Below are 22,889 nucleotides of genomic sequence, written 5' to 3' on the forward strand. Positions count from 1 at the left end.
ATTTGTAATTTGGTATCAACAAATAATAACAATTACAAAAGACCTCAAAATGGTGACATAAGAGGAAAACGTCTATACCGACATGTCTTGACGTCGGTAACTGCACTGACATCAAATGACATAGTGTCCGTTTTCATAGCAATTGAAGATGATATAGATGATGATGTAGTAAACAGATACATCGTCTCTCTATAGCTTATATAATCGAATCAAGGCTCTGGCGAAATGAAAAAGCAAATTTAACAGCCTGAATTTCTTGAAGAAAAAGTGGATATTCCATTTCATGTTTTACTTTTATTTATTTATTTATTTATTTATTTATTTATTTATTTATTTATTTATTTATTTATTTATTTATTTATTTATTTATTTATTTTTGCTTTGCGACAGCAATTGCTGCAGAGTTCTGTGATAGTGTTCCCGCACCGGCTTTGGGCTTCAACTGGGAAATGACATTATTGTATTCCATGAAGCAGAAATAGAATCGTATCTGTATTCCTTTTACGTCTGTACATTGTATGAGTTGGTTACTGCCGACTCTCTGTCTGTTTTTAGATATAATAGCGTATGTTAATGAATAAATGCAATAATGAAAAATTACTAAAATCATTTGACAACTTTCAAATTTCTTCTCCTCTTTCCAGTCATGGTAACTTATTGTATTTTCTGTTGTGCACGGATGCGTATATATATTGTCATAATTGTTGAAATTTACTCTGAATCCAACATTTTGTGTGTTATTCCGTTAGGTTTTGATGAGTGTAATTAAACTATAGGAAGACGGTGGTCATCTGTTTGTCAATGTCCCTGTGCAATTATTGAAATAAGCGTGACGTCTATGTGTCATTTGAATTGAATTCTTGAAACCATTAGGAGATTCCTAGTTGTAAAATTCTCGGTATTGTACCATGAGTATCAGTCCCAAACGATAGCCACAATCAGGTGGGTATGTTGTTGCCATGACGACGGAGACAGGTGCATCTCCATCTGATGTTGTATTCTGCAGTTCTGAGTCGCGTTTTACATGACATGAAGTAGTGCGATAAATTGATCAATTAAGAATGACGTGTTTATCAGACATGGGCAAAAACCGTCAACGTGTCACCATATTCTAGTGGATATTTCCCTTCAAATTGAGGTTTGGAATTGTATAGTTTACGCTGGAAAATGAGCCATCAAGTAATTCTCAGAAATTTGACTTTCCAATGGGGAAAAATTCTTTAAAATGTTTTTCAAAGTATACGTTATAGAGTAACCATATTTTACTTGAACAAAGGATGAGTTATATTCAGTAATTATGCAGAGTGACCAAAGCCTATAAAATAATATACTTTGTATATCGAGCTCTCGAAATTGAAAAACGACCAGAAACTTTCAGATGTTGGACATTTTCTAATTCGCTGTCTGCATGTCACAGGTATCATACCATTACTCACCGTACCTTTGAATGGTACACAGGTAATTTTCAAGCCGAATTGCTTCTCTGGCTTAAAACAAATGTTATTTTACCGACGCAGACTGAATCTGTCTTTGTCAAATTCTCTACTCTTGATCTTCTATATTTTACCGTGGAATGTACTCTTTGTTTTATTTTCTGTTTATCCATTTATCAGTTTTCCAATCAGAGAAGTGCTGTCTTGCATCTGTCCGCTATGCTTCTGTTCAAAACGTGACTTGTTTTTCAAGTACTATCACAATTTGACAACACTATCTTTCAACCTTCCTTCACGTACGCAAATTGGTATTCTAGCGACGAGTCATGTACTTTGTGGTGGTAAAAGTTAAAGGAAATATGCACACCTTAATGTTGAACATAAGCCTAAAGATTTCGGATAATTTCTATGTTAAGGTAGATCGCGCCTTGGGGACTGATATTCTGACTCTCAAACTTTTACAATTATTTTCTGATCTGCCACTTGTGGGGGTTCATTCTGAAGCTCTTAGTATAAGAAAAACTTTCACCGGCTTTGTTTATCGAAAATCGAAAATTTATTTTTTCTCCATAGAGTTAACACAGGGATGGCGGCCATTTTGAATATCAAATATCGGTAAATCTTGGGCAGTTTGTTTCTGTAGTACTAAAATTTGCACGGTGACCCCCCATTTTTATTCTTGATTTTGAAAGAGAGTGGTTGAAAGATTCCTTCAGGAAAATTTGAGCAAAAGTTTAAGTCTTTCACTTTCGAGACGCATAATATATCGTGAGTATTACGAACACGTTAAGTATTCCATAATATTTGTGTAGGCCTAATGGAACCTCCGCGAAAATCGCTTCATTGATGAACGCGAAAGATTCTGTTTGCGACATGGGATTGGGAAAAACGTAGCATTTTCAGTGCTAGGCAGAGACTTCCGGTTAATCAATGATTCTGACTACATGAACTCCTTAAGCAGCTTCGATAAGCCCTGCTTATCTTGACTTCTACTGTGGCTAGCAATCCAAAAAGAACCCCTCTATCAACCTTCGCAACGGAATCGATTGCCATGGTAATATCAAACCTTGAGGTAATTATGAGGTTCTATCAGCCTACTCCGTGATGTCAAATTAGCCGTATGTCCGCCTGACTTACCCACAAAGGTTTACAATTTGTTCGTCTGTGCTACGATATCTGCAGGTCAGTCCGTCATTTACTGATTATGGGATTACGGATGACTCAAAACATCTAAAAGTAGCGACGGCATTATAAGAGTGTTGCCGGTCAACGTAGCTGGATCATGGCATTAATGGAGGCGTTGATGCCACACTAAATGTACATGGCAACCCACATACTTCTTCAAGCTAGAAAGGACGATCCTTTCAAAACCCAAACAAATTTCCAAATACCCATTCGATTGAGATTTGTGTTCATAAATGGAAAACTTTGTAACGGTATTATTTACGCTATCTCATTATAAAGGCTACATGGTGCGATAGGTGGTGATTTTGATATTTACTTTGCACCTGTTAGTAGACGGCATAGAAAGTCAGACGATGCTGGAAATAGAAATCGGGACTGGCAAACACTGCATGGAAATGTGAAGTCTAGTTTGAATGACCTTGGTGTCATTACCACTAACGAACAGATATCTGTTTTTGGCGACACTGTCGTCTAATATTTTATTTTTCTAAAGCTGCAGAGTTGTTTGGTGGCCTTTAGTGTCCCGAAGCTAGTATAAAGTGGACAACTTAAATTACAAGTACTGTCCGTGCTGCGTGTACACCGCTGAAATTTCAAAGATCGAGTACCCTGAGGGACAGCTCGCTGAAATATGGAAGAGGGTTTAGTTTTCCATTTAAACACACAAACTCTCTCTCTCTCTCTCTCTCTCTCTCTCTCTCTCTCTCTCTCTCTCTCTCTCTCTCTCTCTCTCTCTCTCTCTCTCTCACACACACAACCTTTCAGCCAGATCCCTTCGACTGAACGCTGAATATTTGAAAAAAAGAACGAGATTTTAAGAACGTCTGTAGGGGATGCTTGATAATCACTAAACCCATCGAAAATAGAATCCACATATAAATTAGACTTTAGCTTGAGGTAGGTATAGAGCTACTTTAAACATAAAGGTTTCAAATCGGTGGATTCGGCTGCAAGTGTAAGTGTTAGGTTTCCAAATGGCTTGTCTAATAAAGATACATGCCACGACAACGGCCAGCTTTACTCATAAGATATTATCTGACATAGTAGATTCCTATGAAACTTTTCAACGTTTGCAAAACACAGCAAAGCGATTACAGGCGATCAAATATGGCATGCTTTACCATGGTATCCACATACGGGGCAGTGTTGTATGTAAATGATCTATTTGTGTGACGACGTTGCCGTCAACTGCTCTGTGAGTTAAGCATCCCTATGCTTATTTTCCAGGCTAATATCCAAAAAAAAAAAATATTGTTCAAATACTGTGTCTTTTCAGAAGAAACTACTAGAGCTTTATGAGACCAGGGGCCCCTATTAAAATGGACTTAGGTACTTGAGACATCTCTTTGAGAGGAGAATGACAGTATGCATTTACATTCCATTAGAGTATGTGCTTATCACTTTGTCTTTCACGCTACTATTGGTGATAACATCGTAAGTAGAGGCCATCTACGGATGTTCAACGTCTTCATTGCGGAAGTAAAGTAATAGCTGATTTGCCCAAACGTCCCATTAAACAATACTTTTACTCTGATTTTGCTTAATTATTAATTGCATGGCAGTTGAGCAGTTATGTATTACACAAAACATAAACATAACTGCTACACTTAAACTGACATGATATGTAGCGGCAAGTGTTTGGGGGAAAACGGATACTATAAAATAATCCAGTGATTTCTAGCAGATTTTCCGGCTGTGCATCAATAATTTACATTAATTCACTTTTTTCCGTTAACGAGACTGATATTTAGTGTAAATTAAAGCCTTGCAATGTCACTACATGTAACAAAGATGTGTCAATGTCCTCACAAGCGAGTATATTACCCATTAAAACCTCAAGCATACGAATTTTTCGTTCCCGTCTATTTATTTTGACCACTATAACATAGGGTGTCATCAACGAGCACCGCTGTAAAGTGTATAACGTATTTCCGTGGAATCTAATAATACTGACTTTTTTGTTCTCAATTAACAGCGACACGTCATCATAAAGGCGCCGTAAATATTTATCTTTCATCCATGGTGAAGTAAAGGACATTGACTCTTTAAAGTGTCTCAAGGACTCTTTAAAGTGTCTAAAGGACTCTTTAAAGTGTCTCAAGGACTCTTTAAAGTGTCTCATGAACCCTCACAATCTACTGCAAATTATCACGATTATTATTAACCAGCGACACTATTGTGAACTGTTTGGACTTGTCGCCAATGAAATGCTTCAAGCTTCAGCAAGGGACTACTCTGCAAACATTTGAACCGTTTTACGTCGAATTTTCTACATGTGAGAAAAAGCTAGAAACACTCCTATATATACCCGGAAACTTTCCGAAACTCGAAACATGGGTCTTTGCAAGCACTTAAGAGAAAATAACTATGCGTATCATGTCACTCAGTAAAATTAACTACAATTTTGTAAGTTTATAACGTTGCTTGAGTCAGCTGTTGAGCTATAGTGATTTCGGTTGTGCTTCGGGCTTATTTGTTTAAAAAAATGGAATTATACTAGCAGAACTATCCTTGCATCATAATGGGATTAAGAACATTGTGATAGTTTTTAATGATTTGTAAAATTTTATAATTATTGCATCCCATAAAGATTTAAACTTTTGCTCGTAAGGAAACTTTAAACCATTCCCTTTGGGAATAAAGAATAAAAAATTAGGGGGGGGGGTCCATCGCAAAATTCACCACCAGAGAAATCTATTACCCAATATTCAACGAACTTGAAATTCAAAATGGACGCCAACTCAAGCTCTTTTGTTAACTCTATTGAGAAAAATTTAATTTCCGATTTTCACAAAAATAAGTCAGTGAAAACCATATCTACTCAACAGGCTTCAAAATGAGCCCTAACGACTTGTAGATCAAAAATGTATATTGTAAAACATTGATATTCCGAATATCTGTCTCCGAGCTGCATTCTTTCCTTAAAAGAGGGTTTCTCTCCTGACAACTAGTAAATGTTGTTATGCGAGAAATCTTAATCACGTGCCTTTTGAGGTTGTCTTGTAATTCCACAATAATAATCTATGGAATATTCAAATGATAACGTTTCCCAATACCATATAAGAAAAGTAAAAAGTACGTGTAACCATAGCATGTTCATCTGTTCGGTTGGAAAATTAACATGTTAAGAAACGTCAGCTTGAATTAGAAATGTTGCCATTTTAAAACTCAAATACCTTTTATCGTGTTAAAGATTGACCGGTCTGGTAATTGTCACTGTTTTACGAAAGTACACATACATACTGTTATTGAGGCGTCATCATGAAGGACATTTGTGGTGTTTTGCTGTGACGTGTATGAATTTCTGCTCAGCAGAGTAAAACGTAGGCCTCCGATATTCCCTTACCAAGAGGAGCACTAACTGTCTATAGGTCGGTAAATTTACATGTGTGTGAAGAAATGCATGGTCTGAATTTGTATAAGCTATTATAATTGGGTCACGTAATTCAGAAATCGGTAAGAGAGATAAGGGTCAATTTTAGTTGCTAATGACAAGAGAAAAATGAAAAGAAAAATGGCGATCGTTTGCGATATCGACGGTCGGTGGAATTATGCTAAATATACATAATACTTTGACATCTTGCAGAGACAAACAAATCAATCATGTCTGATAAAATATGGCGCCATCACTGAAAGTTAGAGTGTGGTATCATGACATTTAGCATACCTATCGAAATTGTTTCAGCAAAACAATTCATCTTCTTCATGTCGTTATTGCATTTTTAGGATTTATTATGATACATGTGATACTCAAAAAAAAACTGTGGAATGCTGACATTATCTTGTTTCTTTGTATCTGGTCAAAGAAATGACGCTCATCTTTTTTACTTTCCCACTGGATCCCAAATAAATGAAGTCGTAAACAAGCAAAATATCATTCTTTGTAAATCTTTAAACTATTCTGAAACTAACCGAGTGATACGAGTTCCAACGTATTTATTATCATCTTCTCTCACCATCCATTACCCACAATGCCTTGTATAAACAGTTCTTGGCGATGCTAGACTGTGATAACCCCTATCCACAATATTACTAGCAGAATGGGTCTTGTAACAAAATCTTGGGACATTTTTACATCTTGTAATCATAAAAACTAACGAATCAGAATATTATCAGGATAATGCAAACGTCAGTCTTTTATAAACTACATCGTGTAGCTTCGAGGAAAAAACCTCATATACGTTGCTCTGAACTCTAGTGGTGAGATCAGGTTAACTAGATGAGAAAGAGTACCCAGTTATGCATTTCAAGTGAATGTTTGTCTTTACTTGCCTGGGGTCCATTTCCTGTTTCACCTAGCTAATAACATACATGCCATTGAAATCAGCTAATATGAGATGGGTTTTGTGCACACTATCTTCGACGGTTAAAGTCGACGGCAGATTAGGATGCTCTTACATTTTCACACGGAAATAGCCGGGTATCAGTGTCATGTTTACGTTAAGGAAATATTATTTTGAACCATGTTGACGATGGCACAAACTAAAAAACTAAAATAGGTTGAAAATCATAGGGTCCCTATGTTTTCTTTCTTTAGACGTCTTGGAAACAACGTTGGTCATCTCATCTTGGTAACAACGTAGGTCATCTCATCTTGGAAACAACGTTGGTCATCTCATCTCTAAATGAAAGCAATAATGGGAATGAATATACTGAGTGCAGTCATAGCTATGACGTTCATGAGTTTTTTCATTAAAACACTACATTCATAAAAAAGTGTTTGAATACAGCGGCGCTGTTGATAGGAGACAGTTGTGTATATAAATATGATCTCGGTTATACTTTAATGCCTAATTCATATAAAACACTAATGTAGATCAATGCTGCAATTGAATTTATGATAATTATGAATATCGTACGTTTGCTTAAATTTCAAGTTGTCCTTTTGATGCAGTTCTGTGTACGCTTCGAGCAAAATCTACCGTAATTCTATTGTCTTACCAAAGGCATTACTGCAGACATTGCGGCATATTACCAACATGTACTGTCAAAATTTATCTCTGCATGTCAACCAAACGACATACCGTGAAACTTGATAGACGTCAGGTAGAAACACCTCAGGATCAGACTTTAAGGTGTGTATTACCTTAACACGTGCAATAGATCGATTCGGTATATGGTGGCTTTAGGCTGTACTGGGAATGGTTTTATTTAAAGCTGCAGGAAGATCGATATTATATTGATACATATACACGTCATTCATTTAATACATGTATGGCCTAGATCCTGAAACAAACTGTGTTTAATCAGTCTCCAACATTGTTAGCTAGTAAAGTATAGCTAGACTGACAGTATACTCACCAAAGGTGAAAGGTCAAAGCAAATTGTGTAGCTCAGTAAATATACGCAGTGAAAAGAGGCACTGTATTTATCTTGGCCATATGCCACCTTGCAGATCGATTGAGTGCCCGGATCCCTCGAGGCAATTTCGGTTACGATGGAGGTAAACGTATTTCAAACTAATTAAAATCATGATGATAATTATGAAAACAAAGTAGAAAGTCTCAGAATCGATTATTGACTGTTGACATTTTGTAGGATGGCTAATTTTAATGTTATCTTTCCAGTTTTCTCTAAGCCCATGCTGCGTTGCAATTCTGTCGATGAATACAGAAGTTTACATAGAGGGAACATAGACCACTTAACAAATATAGCCTTTGAAAAGGTCGGCAATACTGAGCATATTAGGGAGCCATTCAAGCAACCGATGTCAAATGCATATAGCAAGCATGCTTTGATAAAACTATGACCTGAAATTATCTGTTACTCCATCACATCAAATAATCAAATAATCCTTAATTTAATGAAATGCAAGGTTATGCTACACGAGAGCAGTAACGTTTCTTTGTTGTAGAGTGTTTACGTTTGTCTGATGTTATTGCAGGTTGTCACATCGCCTTCGGAAGAATTTACAGCCTATCTAAAAAAATTACACGGACAATAGAAAGACACTGAATCTGTGTGACGTCAGATCAGATGTTTACAAAACATCCATTCATTCGACTGAATTAAATGGCAAAGGACGTGCATGTTGTATTCGTACATCTATTCAGAATATAACAGTTTGTATTAGTTTGCAATAATGTCAACTGAAATTAACTTCATCTTGTTCAACGACTGCAAGTTGATAAAATCGAGTAATTTTATCGAGAACTCTCAAGTCCTTTTACACGGATTTTAGAGTACGCCAATATAATTCCATAGAGCCTCAGGAAAGTTTACTTGATATAAGAAGATTGTTTCAAATTCCATGATCCGTCGACAATAACAGACGGTATAGCGTAGCTTTCCCTTCCTCTCGCCATGCCTACCTTTTGACGGCGTTTATGAGCGCCATTTCCACTTCGCACAGTACATACAATGTGAGTCATGTATGTGTTACAATGAATGGTCATTTTGATGCTATAAATAGTTATACGTGTCTCGATCTTGGTCTTTGTACGATGTGTGTAATGAAACCTTCAACCGACAAAGTGATATGTAGAACCTCGTTGTTACTCAGCCGTACCCAGGTTCAAAAGTCAAAGGTCACCATACCTATGCTTTCTTGGTTAAGCAGTGTAATATGTTGTGCCTCGTTCATATACACGTCTGCGCTTGGTTACTATAATTATTTGGGTCTCTTGCAAAAATTAATCGTATAAAACTTTGGTTCAACAAGGAAGACGAAAATCTCTATTTTCTGCGCCAGATGTTGTTTTCGTCGTCGAAATAGTCTTCAAACGTATAGTCGTACTGTAATGTACAGTTAGTTTATTCCCATGGGTATTTCGTCTGAGTGACCACATCAGTGTGAGCTTGACATGTATACTATGACAATTAACCACCGTCTGTTGAACTAAAACCGGTCATATGAAGGCTTTTATCAGGCTGAATTAAAAAAATCATCGTGACCCAACATTTGAGACATGTATTCTAGGTCAGTGAGTTTGATCGTCATTAAACACGAATAAAATGCACATGGCGTCATCGGATATCAGTTGAACAAACATCCTTACCTTTTTATGGGAACCGTTTCCACGCCTTGGGTGTGCAGATGTTGTTACGACGAAATTGATCTTCTCAGAACGTGATTATGCACAAATTCAAACTTTTGCATATTCAAAAGTTTCGAATGTAGATTGTTTATGCGAAACAACGCCGACATTGACCAGTAACAGCGTCTATGTCGATGACCCTGTGGTTGCGGTGGTATGAATGGCAAAGTATTTCGCTATAATGCACTGTGCGTGCTTCAGGTTCCACACTCGTCACTGGGCGACAATAGTGAACAAATAGTAGTCCATTGTTACCATTTTTCTATTAAGGTATTGTCCCATCTGCATTCGATTCATTACTTCGCTAAATGTCATCAAGTACGGCCACCGAGCTACCATGACAACGTGTCTATCTCTCTCTATGACCTTCGAGAGTGTCCCGTTTTGTGATGTGTAAGTTTACTTTTAAGTGTGAGACAGTCGATATTCGTCGATAATTTCTGATACATTGTAAAAATGAAACTACCTCCGAGAATTATCTCACACCATACAACATGTCCTCCAAGTGTTCATCATTTAAAGGGAAACAGTCATCGGAACTGCGCCTGTGCGAGTTTCTTGTTTACAAACAATTGCAATGTATTTCGTGCACGACGTCAAGGTACACCTCATCATCATAGCTGCAACATTTGAATTATTATTTGAATTATGACAGACATGTTTTAACTTTCATCAATCACCATCTTACCTTGGATACAGTGTTGCCATTGTTCGTATGGGTCCCATACGAACGCAGTTCCGACGACTGAAACGATGCATTTCAATTCCCATACAAAGGAATAGTCGTTAATGATACTGATAAGGACAAAATTAATTTGTTTGCCATATTAAACAATACCGTTTTTTTTAGTTTGCAACGGTGTTTACTGAACACGTGATAGGACGCCATTTTGAAGCGAGGCAACTTTTTGGAGACCTAATTTGAACATAGAGTAATGTACACACTGTGGAAATTAATTATTATTCAAAAAGGTTCACGTGCTTGATCAGAGAATCTTGGAAAGCAATACTCTAAACATATCGGCTGAAGACATTACCTTGGACAGAGACCATTTTGTTGAGGGCCACAGTCCCACAGTGGATAGAGGGACTGTGTGAGGGCTTATGCCACAGATTAAAAATGCAAAGGTTACGATACATCGTCATGTTGTTATATATACAACAAGAAGTTTTGAAATACATGACATATTAGAGTAAAATGACTTTTGCATCATGATTTAATCGCTACATTCCATCAGGGCTATGGAAGTAACGAATTACCTTTAAACGGTTCATCTATCTATCTGTCTGATAGTCTGTCTATACGTATGTGTGCGTTTATCTATCCATCAGTATCTTGTCTCTACTTATTTTGGATTAGTTAATTTGTTAACTATAGAAGACATTTTTCTTGAACAAATGAGTCGGGGAAGGAAAGATAGGTTGTGAGCAGATAACAAACCTCAAATTTGCAGATGACATTGATTTAACGTGTGGAAAGCTTACCGAGGAAGATCCCAGACGTAACGCCGAGCTTTTATGGAAAGAAGACCAATGCAGAAAAAATAACGAAACATTGAATGCCGGGAAAGAAGAAATATATATATAGAAAATGAGATTAAAATAGCTGGAGAAAGGTGAAAACAAGCAAAAGCTTTCAAATAATTATGAAAGAGTTGAATCACATCAGACGGACAATCTCCAGAAGTAGACAAATACGATTATCACTTGAAATGTCATCTCTTGCGAATTAGAATCCTTGTGGAAAAGCTCAAAGATCAGGATATATAGAGCCATAACATTCATTGCAGTTTTGTAGGATAAACTAGGAGAGTAGTAACACGATGAAATCAACTGGATAGTGATATAGCATGAGCTTTCCAAGGAATGCAGTCTCTTTCATTTGATAGAATGAAAGTTTGAAGCAACTAACCATAATATATATGGAAGAAACAAGACGTGTACAAAGAAAAATCAACGTGTACAAAGAAAAATCAAAAGGGCGGGATAGTGTTTTTAATACTGTGTCTACCTGTACCATTTGATGACTTGGTATTCGAGATATCCATTTTTTCATAGAGTGGATAGACCTACATCATCGGGAGAAGTTAAACTTACAAAGTATACTTTGAATTTGATAAATAGCAGGCAAGGTGACAGTACCCATGATTATTTTTCAAGCGTGATAGATGCACGCCTTCCAAGCTGATAGGGTTACAGTGATATCTATTGGCACATTACGGTACATGTCGTGAACGACTACACTAACACTTAGCCTACCATTCTAACAGCACTGAGGGTTAGGGAACGGATCGAAAATGTAATTTTGGAAGTCAAACAAAAAAATTACCATATCATACCAGACAAGTTGACATATTAATTAATCCGTTGCTCCGTCCATCGATGGCTTGTACAAGAATTATGAGGGGATGTAGAAATGAAATGAAACACATCTTAAATATAATTGTCTTACAAAAGCCGATAGCTGTAAATGTCCATACAGATTTGACAATACATGAAAATACTGAAAAACTTCCTTATGACACTGTCTCCTATCTTCTCCTTCACTATACACCATGTTTTTTATTACTGCCAACCGTTAAACTAAACTGAATCCCCTTGATATGGTCTACTATGTCAAAAGACCGTCCAACTGGCCACACTTGTACTGTTCTCTCCTAAGGCACATAGCCAGTATTCAGGTTGTCGACGCAGTATACAAATAATGTATTAGTTTACTGTTCTAATTATCAGGCACTGTCCCTTGGTTATTCCCATGGGCAGTCCAAACACCATTTATAATAACAGTTTTTTTACAGTTGTATTCACCTAAGTAGTTGAATTATTTATTTTATCAATATTTCATCATATATAACCCCATTACTGTCTGAAAGAATGTGCCTTGCTAGTTGCTATCATAATGGTTTATCGCGCATGTCTGCTGTTCTCTTGATCTTATCCATCAGACGACAATCCCATTCGTAGAAAACGTCCATACCTCTGTCGTTTTACAACACACGAAATGTCCATAACGTATAATAACAATTTCAAAACCCGTTTCCTCGTCAGACGAGAGTTAGAAAATATATTTTGTCGCTCATTTTATGTACAGAGAAGGCATATGAGAATATGATGAATTTGCAAGAATATAGAACACTGGAATCATACCTAGGGGGTTTTCAGTTATTATGACGGGTGAGTTGAAGGAATTTTCGGAGACTCACATTTTACCCCTGCCTTTTACAAACCTATCCTTCGGAGAGTCATGTTTTGAAACTTTTGCTGAAGAGGGTCATATTTTACACTTGCTAATTTTAAGATGGACACAAATTCTGTATGTGTTAGTCATAGTATTGAGAAACATTTTACAATTATTAGAAAGTCATAGCTGAGGGTAGGCCTTAGTCACAGGCCCTTGGAGTTGCCGTGTGGTATACATAGAGAGAAGGCCCCTTTTCTCCATGTACACTACACGGCAACTCCACGGACTTGTGGCCTATGTGATCTATATTAAGTAATTGTGTGTGCCTTTAAGCGTTGATTCGTTGACTATTGATGTTGATTGCACATAACAGTGAAATGACTTTTTAGACTTTTCATGAATAATCTAACCTCACGTGTTACAAAAAGTTCAGTCTAAAATACTGCCCTCTTGTGTTTCGCTTTGTGTTGATGCTCAATCACGTGATGGACAAGGGCGAGTGGAGCTAGTTATAGAAGTAATGAGCCGAAATTTATCTTTTAGTGTCCTATAATGAGAAAATATGAAGTACAAAAAATCCCATGACAGAACACGACTAAGTTTCCAAAATGATACCATTGTAGCTCTGAGGCTCTCCTAAAACCCAGTCATGTCTTATATACAAATGTAAAAAACGACTGACTCTAGATCTGATGAGGCATCTATTGCACGCACTTCTTGTTTACCGGTGTTTTGATAGCGCTTAAAGGCCTGTGTTGGCACCAGGTTGTCTCATAAGAAAATTTACCCACTGGCTTACAATTTCAATGGAAAACAAAATGCTATCACACTTCTTGCAGATTGGAACAAAGGCGATCACAGGGATCGCCAAAAGGGCCTTTAAAATTAGTCGTAAAATTAGAAACCGTCAAATATGCAAACGCATAAGTGTAAACAATATTTGTTCATCTGTCTTCGATGTCTGTCAAAATCATTAAATTTTACGAAAGCAGCACAATTGATCGTACCTTTACCGTTGATAACAACCACCGACAGGTGCATATAGATGAATATAAAGTTTACGTGGCACTTGAAAACGTTTGGCAAGTGCAAGAACACTATAGCACGGCAAAACTGACCTTTACATCATTACCTTGGGTACAGTGCACCCTTTCTGTCTGCAATGAAATATCTTACCTTTTGTGACAACTGTTCACGAAATGATTTGACCAATTAAATACTTTCGGATGTTTGTCTATCACCGAATCCAAATGACCATCAGAGACATTCGAAATATGGGGTTCAAATTACTTAATTTGAGACTTTGTGTCAGATTTTCATGGTCGAATTTACAAATTGTCAAGGTTATAATCTTGGATCCATCATACTTGCCAATAACACTTTCTAAAATGAAAACCAACTATAGATGTTTTCATGTTTCAACTTTGTCGCTTTCATAACAGCTTGAGAAATAGCCTAGTCCGGCATTTCTGAAAGCGCTCGCATTTATCCTGATACATAGAGAGCAGCAAATCTGAGTAGCTTTCATTCATATAACAAACAAGATGGCGCTTCAAATGCTAAGCTGGCTGATGTTCTGGTTTTAAATGTTATGGTTTGAGTTACGATTTCAAGTATGCTAGATAGTTTTCTGAGTAGCCTTATCTTCAAGAACTTCCAAAGTTATGTTCTTTTTAATGCAATCTACATTTATGCGTTTATCTCGTTAGCTTTTCTCTCTTTGAAGCATCATTACCGCTTCTTTACAGTGTAAAATTAAAAATTACAAATTGCCATACCTCCTAGGCAATATACGACACGGCACGATGTGTTGCGTTCCATACGTAGCATTTCCCTCAATTCTTTATTGCCACATACTTAAACGAAGTCTGTACAACCTTTACAGATTACAGTGAGGATAAATGTTAAAACATGGCCAAAATGCGCTAGGTTGAGACTTTGCCTGGATAGAGCTGTCCGAATTTAGCCGTCTGTTTCGGGTGTCCATATATCAATGTATATTTTCTTTTCTATTCATAGTCAGTTTTCATAAAGAGGTATAAATAATGACCTTTAATTTGCATTATAGGCCTCCGGCCCTATGTGCTAAAGTAGTAACAGCAAAATACATTTTAGTCAAAGGAACAAGTGAAAATATATGAATATTTAAGTTTGTACAGTATCCATTTGAAGATCACGTCGTGCTTTGAAAGCAAAAAAAAAGAAATTTGCTGACATTACGGATAATCTCTGTGGTCTCAATTTGTAACAAACGTGTAAATTTAGAGAAGCTTGGAGGATTGTGGTAAAAGATGGGTATGTATTTCACTCTTAAATTATGATATAAGGGACAAACCAACAAAAATGAAATTCGTCCTCAATAGTTCTTTGGTCACATAAATACACTGTTGTACTCTTGGTAAATTTTCTTGTCTTCCTTCTTCTATAGCCCAGCTGTGACCGGATATACGAAATGAAGTCAGAAAGAGTCTAAACACAGTTTTCATTGAAATACAAAGATAGTTTTTCAAGACAAAGAGAAGTTTTAAACAATAAATATGAGTCAAGTCTATTATAGTTATTAATTGTGTCGTGCCAGTTATGGGTATCAGTTTTGCAGCTACCTAAGTCATGTGTGAATAACTGTATTTAACCTCAAACTTCCATTTTTTAGAAGAGCCTTTTGCAGAAGACCGCTTGGGATTGTACATTTTATCCTCTCCGTTTCCGGCAGTGTCTTGTCGTAAATTATCTTTCCTTTGTCCTTGCAATATCCTTACAATGTTGCTAACATCGAAATCGTATTTTCCTCTATGACTATACCGAAGCATGAGTGACAAATACCAGATGTTATCAGAGTTCGCAAATAAAGATTTGTCTGCAACGCCTGTCACACATATTTTGTTATTCCTTTGAAAGTGAAAGTTTTGAAAGTGTTAAACAAGACACCTCTGCACGAACTATCACATTGAACGGGTCATTAGGAAAAGCTGTATAAAGACTTGACCAGCTCTACAGAATCACTGAAACTAACAGTAAATGTGCAGAGGTCTGAAAGACCATTTGTTATGTCATCAGATTACTATATCATGAAATGTTGGTATGTAGACACTATGAAATCCTTCGTTTGTGTCGATTTCATGTGTCTGAGTTTAATACAAAGTTCACGCCATCATTTAGCATTGCATTACCCAATGAACATGTTTGTTCTGAAAAGCTCTCTGAAAACTAGCCGGAAAAATATAAATTCGTAGAGCTATTAAATTATAAGTAGTGTCGATAGCGGATTTGGACACTTCCCTAATTCGACCATTACGACTTAAAGTTAGAAGTGAAGCCTATACAAATTGCACGACATGACATTCAAGCAATTCTGTGAAGTGTACGATAGAAGTTGCCTTATGAACGATATGATGGAAGGGGGACAGAGGTACCCGTTGGAGCAACCCTGTAAAGTGTACGATAGGAAGTTGCTTTGTGAACGATATGATGGAAGGGGGACAGTGGTACCCATTGCAGCAATCCTGTGAAGTGTACGATAGGAAGTTGCTTTGTGAACGATATGATGGAAGGGGGACAGAGGTACCCGTTGGAACAATCCTGTAAAGTGTACGATAGGAAGTTGCTTTGTGAACGATATGATGGAAGGGGGACAGTGGTACCCGTTGGAGCAATCCTGTAAAGTGTACGATAGGAAGTTGCTTTGAGAACGATATGATGGAGGGGGACAGTGGTACCCATTGCAGCAATCCTTTAAAGTGTTCTATAGGAAATTGCTTTGTGAACGATATGATGGAAGGGGGACAGTGGTACCCTTTGCAGCAATCCTGTAAAGTGTACGATAGAAAGTTGCTTTGTGAACGATATGATGGAAGGGGGACAGTGGTACTCGTTGGAACAATCTTGTAAAGTGTACGATAGGAAGTTGCTTTGTGAACGATATGATGGAGGGGGACAGTGGTACCCATTGCAGCAATCCTTTAAAGTGTTCTATAGGAAATTGCTTTGTGAACGATATGATGGAAGGGGGACAGTGGTACTCGTTGGAACAATCTTGTAAAGTGTACGATAGGAAGTTGCTTTGTGAACGATATGATGGAAGGGGGACAGAGGTACCCGTTGCAGCAATCCTGTAAAGTGTACGATAGGAAGTTGCTTTGTGAACGATATGATGGAAGGGGGACAGTGGTACCCGTTGGAGCAATCCTGTAAAGTGTACGATAGGAAGTTGCTTTGTGAACGATATGATGGAAGGGGGACAGTGGTACCCATTGCAGCAATCCTTTAAAGCGTTCTATAGGAATTGCTTTGTGAACGATATGATGGAAGGGGACAGTGGTACCCTTTGCAGCAATCCTGTAAAGTGTACGATAGGAAGTTGCTTTGTGAACGATATGATGGAAGGGGGACAGTGGTACTCGTTGGAACAATCTTGTAAAGTGTACGATAGGAAGTTGCTTTGTGAACGATATGATGGAGGGGGACAGTGGTACCCATTGCAGCAATCCTTTAAAGTGTTCTATAGGAAATTGCTTTGTGAACGATATGATGGAAGGGGGACAGTGGTACTCGTTGGAACAATCTTGTAAAGTGTACGATAGGAAGTTGCTTTGTGAACGATATGATGGAAGGGGGACAGTGGTACCCTTTGCAGCAATCCTGTGAAGTGTACGATAGGAAGTTGCTTTGTGAACGATATGATGGAAGGGGGACAGAGGTACCCGTTGGAGCAATCCTGTAAAGTGTACTATAGGAAATTGCTTTGTGAACGATATGATGGAAGGGGGACAGTGGTACCCTTTGCAGCAATCCTGTAAAGTGTACGATAGGAAGTTGCTTTGTGAACGATATGATGGAAGGGGGACAGTGGTAACCATTGCAGCAATCCTGTAAAGTGTACTATAGAAAATTGTTTTGAGAACGATATGATGGAAGGGGGAAAGTGGTACCCGTTGGAACAATCCTGTAAAGTATACGATAGGAAGTTGCTTTGTGAACGATATGATGAAAGGGGGACAGTGGTACCCGTTGGAACAATCCTGTAAAGTGTACGATAGAAGTTGCCTTATGAACGATATGATGGAAGGGGGACAGTGGTAACCGTTGGAGCAATCCTGTAAAGTGTACGATAGGAAGTTGCTTTGTGAACGATATAATGGAAGGGGGACAGTGGTACCCGTTGGAGCAATCCTGTAAAGTGTACGATAGGAAGTTGCTTTGTGAACGATATGATGGAAGGGGGACAGTGGTACCCATTGGAGCAATCCTTTAAAGTGTACTATAGGAAATTGCTTTGTGAACGATACGATGGAAGGAGGACAGTGGTACCCTTTGCAGCAATCCTGTAAAGTGTACGATAGGAAGTTGCTTTGTGAACGATATAATGGAAGGGGGACAGTGGTACCCGTTGGAGCAATCCTGTAAAGTGTACGTTAGAAAGTTGCTTTGAGAACGATATGATGGAAGGGGGACAGTGGTACCCATTGGAGCAATCCTTTAAAGTGTACTATAGGAAATTGCTTTGTGAACGATACGATGGAAGGAGGACAGTGGTACCCTTTGCAGCAATCCTGTAAAGTGTACGATAGGAAGTTGCTTTGTGAACGATATGATGGAAGGGGACAGTGGTACCCGTTGGAGCAATCTTGTAAAGTGTACGATAGGAAGTTGCTTTGTGAACGATATGATGGAAGGGGGACAGTGGTACCCGTTGGAGCAATCTTGTATAGTGTACGATAGGAAGTTGCTTTATGAACGATATGATGGAAGGGGGACAGTGGTACCCATTGCAGCAATCCTGTAAAGTGTACTATAGGAAATTGCTTTGTGAACGATATGATGGAAGGGGGACAGTGGTACCCTTTGCAGCAATCCTGTAAAGTGTACGATAGGAAGTTGCTTTTTTTGTATTTATATTGTTTTATTGGTAACATTTTCTTCAGTAACATGAACTTAAATTAAAATGAAGTACAGTGCTTAGTTATCTACAATTTTGTGTAAAATTGAAATCCATTTGTTGCAATGTCTCTCTAATTTGTCTTTTTCAAGAGCTATTTCGTACTCTAGATGGTAGTTGAATTTCACTTGCAACATAAAAGCTGCAAAGTGTGGTTTACTCTGTTTCATTTTCATGGCATAGATGTGTCTTTTGGCTAACAGTAGCAAGTGATTATGAATGTCAGAGCAACCGTCAACACCAAAGAGCACTTCATTTAAGTTATGTCTCGTGAACAAACTGAGAGATGCCTCGAAAAATGTGTGAAACTCGTTCCAGAAGGTCTCAGTGAATTTACAGGTGTAGAAAAGATGATCTAGTGTCTCGTTGCTGTTTTGGCAGAATGAACAGAGCGGTGATTGGTCCATGCCTCTTCTAAATAGATCGTAGTTTGTGTATAGAATATGATGAAGAAGTTTGAACTGGAATTCACGTGTTTTTGTGTCTATGGCTACCTTAGGGAGCCTTCAGTAATTACAGGTGGGGTGGGCCGGGGGAATTGGGGGGAGGGTCACTCTTTAGAAAACAGTTCAAGGGGGAGGGTCACTTTTTATAAACCTATCTTGGGGGAGGGTCACTTTGGACAGAAGCTGATTTTATGGCCAAAACTTTGATTATCCGTGTGATATTTCCTGAATAGGAAATCACCAACAAAATACGCACACACTTATAGACCGCCATGCATAGTGAATTGACATTTGGTGAGATTCCAAAATCAAATTTCTTGCACAACCATGGACTTGTAACCATTCTAGTCTTATCAAGAACAATAATGTGAATAATCAAGCATACATAAATGCACAGATTTATGTAATTTTGTACTGAAAAAAAATTATTCATAGTTTCATCATAGACCCCTATGCATAGTGAATTGACATTTTGGTGAAATTCCAAAATCAAATTTCTTGCACAACCATGGACTTGTAACCATTCTAGTCTTATCAAGAACAATAATGTGAATAATCAAGCATACATAAATGCACAGATTTATGTAATTTTGTACTGAAAAAAAATTATTCATAGTTTCATCATAGACCCCAATGCATAGTGAATCGACATTTTGGTGAAATTCCAAAATCAAATTTCTTACACAACCATGGACTTGTAACCACTCTAGTCTAATCAAGAAAATTAATATCAATAATCAAGAGTACAAAAATGCAAAGATTTACCTATTTTTGTATTGGAAAAAACTATTCATAATTTCATCATAAACACCATGGATAGTGAACCAACTTTTTAGATGAAATTCAGAAATCAACTTCTTGTACACAAATGTTCATTTTACTTCCCTATTCAAGCAAAGTACATTTAAATACATTATCAAACATATATAAAATACAGATATAGCATGTTTTGTGGGGGTAAATTGTCAATAATTTGCCTGATAGACTCCATGTATTATGATTTGATATTTTGGATGAAGCACTAAATCAGCTACATCTTGCCTTCTTATAGTTGCACAAAATATGGTGACCCTCCCTAAACTGTATGAAATACCATATCTCTTCAAAAATTCTTGCGTGATAAATTGCGACTGTCCCTCCAAAAACACCAGCCCTCCCCTCTGTAATTTGACCCTAACATAACAATTGAACCAATTGTTATGTAAATTAGCTGATACTGTTTTAGTTATTCCCGGGGAGAATACCGCAGTGGTTGGGGGGGGGGAGGGTCAAGTTTTAGAATGTCGGACAAGGGGGAGGGTCACATTTTAGACGGGAGGATTGGGGGAGGGTCACATTTTACGGTACAGGTGTTCGCGAAATTCCCCCGGCCCACCCCCCTGTAATTACTGAAGGCTCCCTTAAATGGTAGACTATATATGGGAGACCATGGTCCAGTAAAGTCATATTCTCTTTCATAATAACGTTCATTAATTGGACTTAGTTCCTCTTTACTGTAAATGGCGTTTCTGATGCTCTCCCTGGTAACTTTGTGGGAGGGTCGAAAGTTACAATTAAAAAACACATATTCATATTCATCTTTAAACACCGGTTCTACCAGCAATGGCTCTGGCCACCTAACTCTGAGACATATAAAGAAGGAGGACTTCGTTCCCTTGGAGGTTTTTGTTGGTTAATTTTTCCCATGACAGATACCCCTCCTCGGTAAGTAAATCAAATATTAATTCAAACCCTTTCTGTCTTAGCTTTGGATTATAGACAGAATGCCCTCCAATTAGAACATTTCTGTTGTTCCAAATTGTTTGACAAGTAATGTCAATCTCAGAGTCATTGACCGCAACATTGCAGACCGACCAGGATTCAAGCATTTCTTGGTAGAATCTCGGTAGGGGGTAGGGCAGGCTGAGTGAGTTAAAATCGAAGTTACACTTGAATAGGTACTTTCCACCCACAGATTTTAGGCGATGGTCTAGAAAGAGTTTCCAGGGGTGCTCTATGTTTTCATCTAAATACCTTTTAATAAGGTTTATACGCATAAGCTTTGTGTAGTTTTCACATCGGGAGCCTTTAAGCCCCCCTCTGAGACCCCTCTGACCATTACCTTTCTGGTTATTCTATCTTTCCCATTCCAGAGGAAATTGAAGATAAGCTGTTTCAAATCTCTTAAGAATTTCAGGTGTTATTGTTGTCATTCTCATGACGTAATTAAGTTGTGATAGGGCGAAGGTTTTCAAAATCGATAGGAAGTTGCTTTGTGAACGATATGATGGAAGGGGGACAGTGGTAACCATTGCAGCAATCCTGTAAAGTGTACTATAGGAAATTGTTTTGAGAACGATATGATGACAGGGGGACAGTGGTACCCGTTGGAACAATCCTGTAAAGTATAAGATAGGAAGTTGCTTTGTGAACGATATAATGGAAGGGGGACAGTGGTACCCATTGCAGAAATCCTGTAAAGTGTACGATAAGATGTTGCTTTGTGAACAATATGATGGAAGGGGGACAGTGGTACCCGTTGGAGCAATCCTGTAAAGTGTACGATAGGAAGTTGCTTTGTGAACGATATGATGGAAGGGGGACAGTGGTACCCATTGCAGCAATCCTGTAAAGTGTACAATAGGATGTTGCTTTGTGAACAAAATGATGGAAGGGGGACAGTGGTACCCGTTGGAGCAATCCTGTAAAGTGTACGATAGGAAGTTGCTTTGTGAACGATATGATGAAAGGGGAACAGTGGTGCCCATTGGAACAATTCTGTGAAGTGTACGATAGGAGGTTGGCTTTCTGCACTATATGATGGAAGGCAGTACTGGCTTTTCGTCTCCCAATACAGAGAAGTAACAGTTAGAGGTGAAAAGACATCTCCATTTGCGTCCACCATTTTAACTTTAATTGATCGTATCGAATATGCCTTGGCCAATTTGATATTATCAGACTTGGTCAATCCCTGCGTACACTGTCATTGGGTCAGCTAATATATATTTAAACTTTTGTCACTGGCATGAAATAATAAACATAGGCTATGCGAGCAATAAACTGAAACAGTATGGTTCTTATTTCTACCGTAATAAAACGTATCCTGGACATAATATCTCATTGCAAGCATTTCCAGACTGAGAAACGAGTCAGTTAGTGTGAGATTTTGTAACTGGGAGCCTCAATGGTCGTGGGGATAGCTAGAAAAACCAGAGGGCGCCATGTCTTATTGAGACCATTGTAAAAGTATGGAAGTAACTGTCTGACTTTCCATTGACATCATATTATGTCAGTTAATTAGATACAACTCAGTAGAATTCACTGTCATATGTCTTTGATCATAGAGTTATTATTCTACAGGAACACAAGCTCTGAAGTTTTGGGAAAGGTCGACTTTTAAACCAAAACTGAAAACATCGATATCCACAGTTAATGACGGGTCAGAATTCATTACACAGGTTGAAATATCGAAAGCAGGTTCGATAGTTGCGACAGTAGGCAAGCAAACTACGTTGATATCTGAAAAAGTATGTCATTCGTTTTACTCGACTTTATTGTTCTTTTTTAATAAACTGTTGCATTAATGTTTGAATTGTGAAGCTTTGTAGACGAACTGACAAAGTTAGACTGTTTCCTTGATTATTGACGACGTGGACCGCACTCCCTGACGTAACGCCTTCTTTTATGCTAGAA

The 22,889-nt window shown here is 37.9% G+C and overlaps 1 protein-coding gene across 3 annotated transcripts in view; it reads right to left on the reverse strand.

Moving 5' to 3' along the window:
- LOC139122459 (adhesion G protein-coupled receptor L2-like) overlaps positions 1-9,840 on the reverse strand; it is a 117,918-nt gene extending 108,078 nt beyond the window's left edge. Inside the window, exon 1 of one of the 3 annotated variants that reach the window (XM_070687848.1) lies at positions 9,617-9,840. The gene's annotated coding sequence lies outside the window, so the exon portion shown is untranslated. The remainder of the gene's footprint in view (positions 1-9,616) is intronic. The other 2 variants (XM_070687847.1, XM_070687842.1) reach the window with 2 other exon arrangements.
- Between the last annotated feature and the right edge of the window lie 13,049 nt (positions 9,841-22,889).

The sequence above is a fragment of the Ptychodera flava genome, chromosome 22 (assembly GCF_041260155.1).
Source record: "Ptychodera flava strain L36383 chromosome 22, AS_Pfla_20210202, whole genome shotgun sequence".
NCBI lineage: Eukaryota > Metazoa > Hemichordata > Enteropneusta > Ptychoderidae > Ptychodera > Ptychodera flava.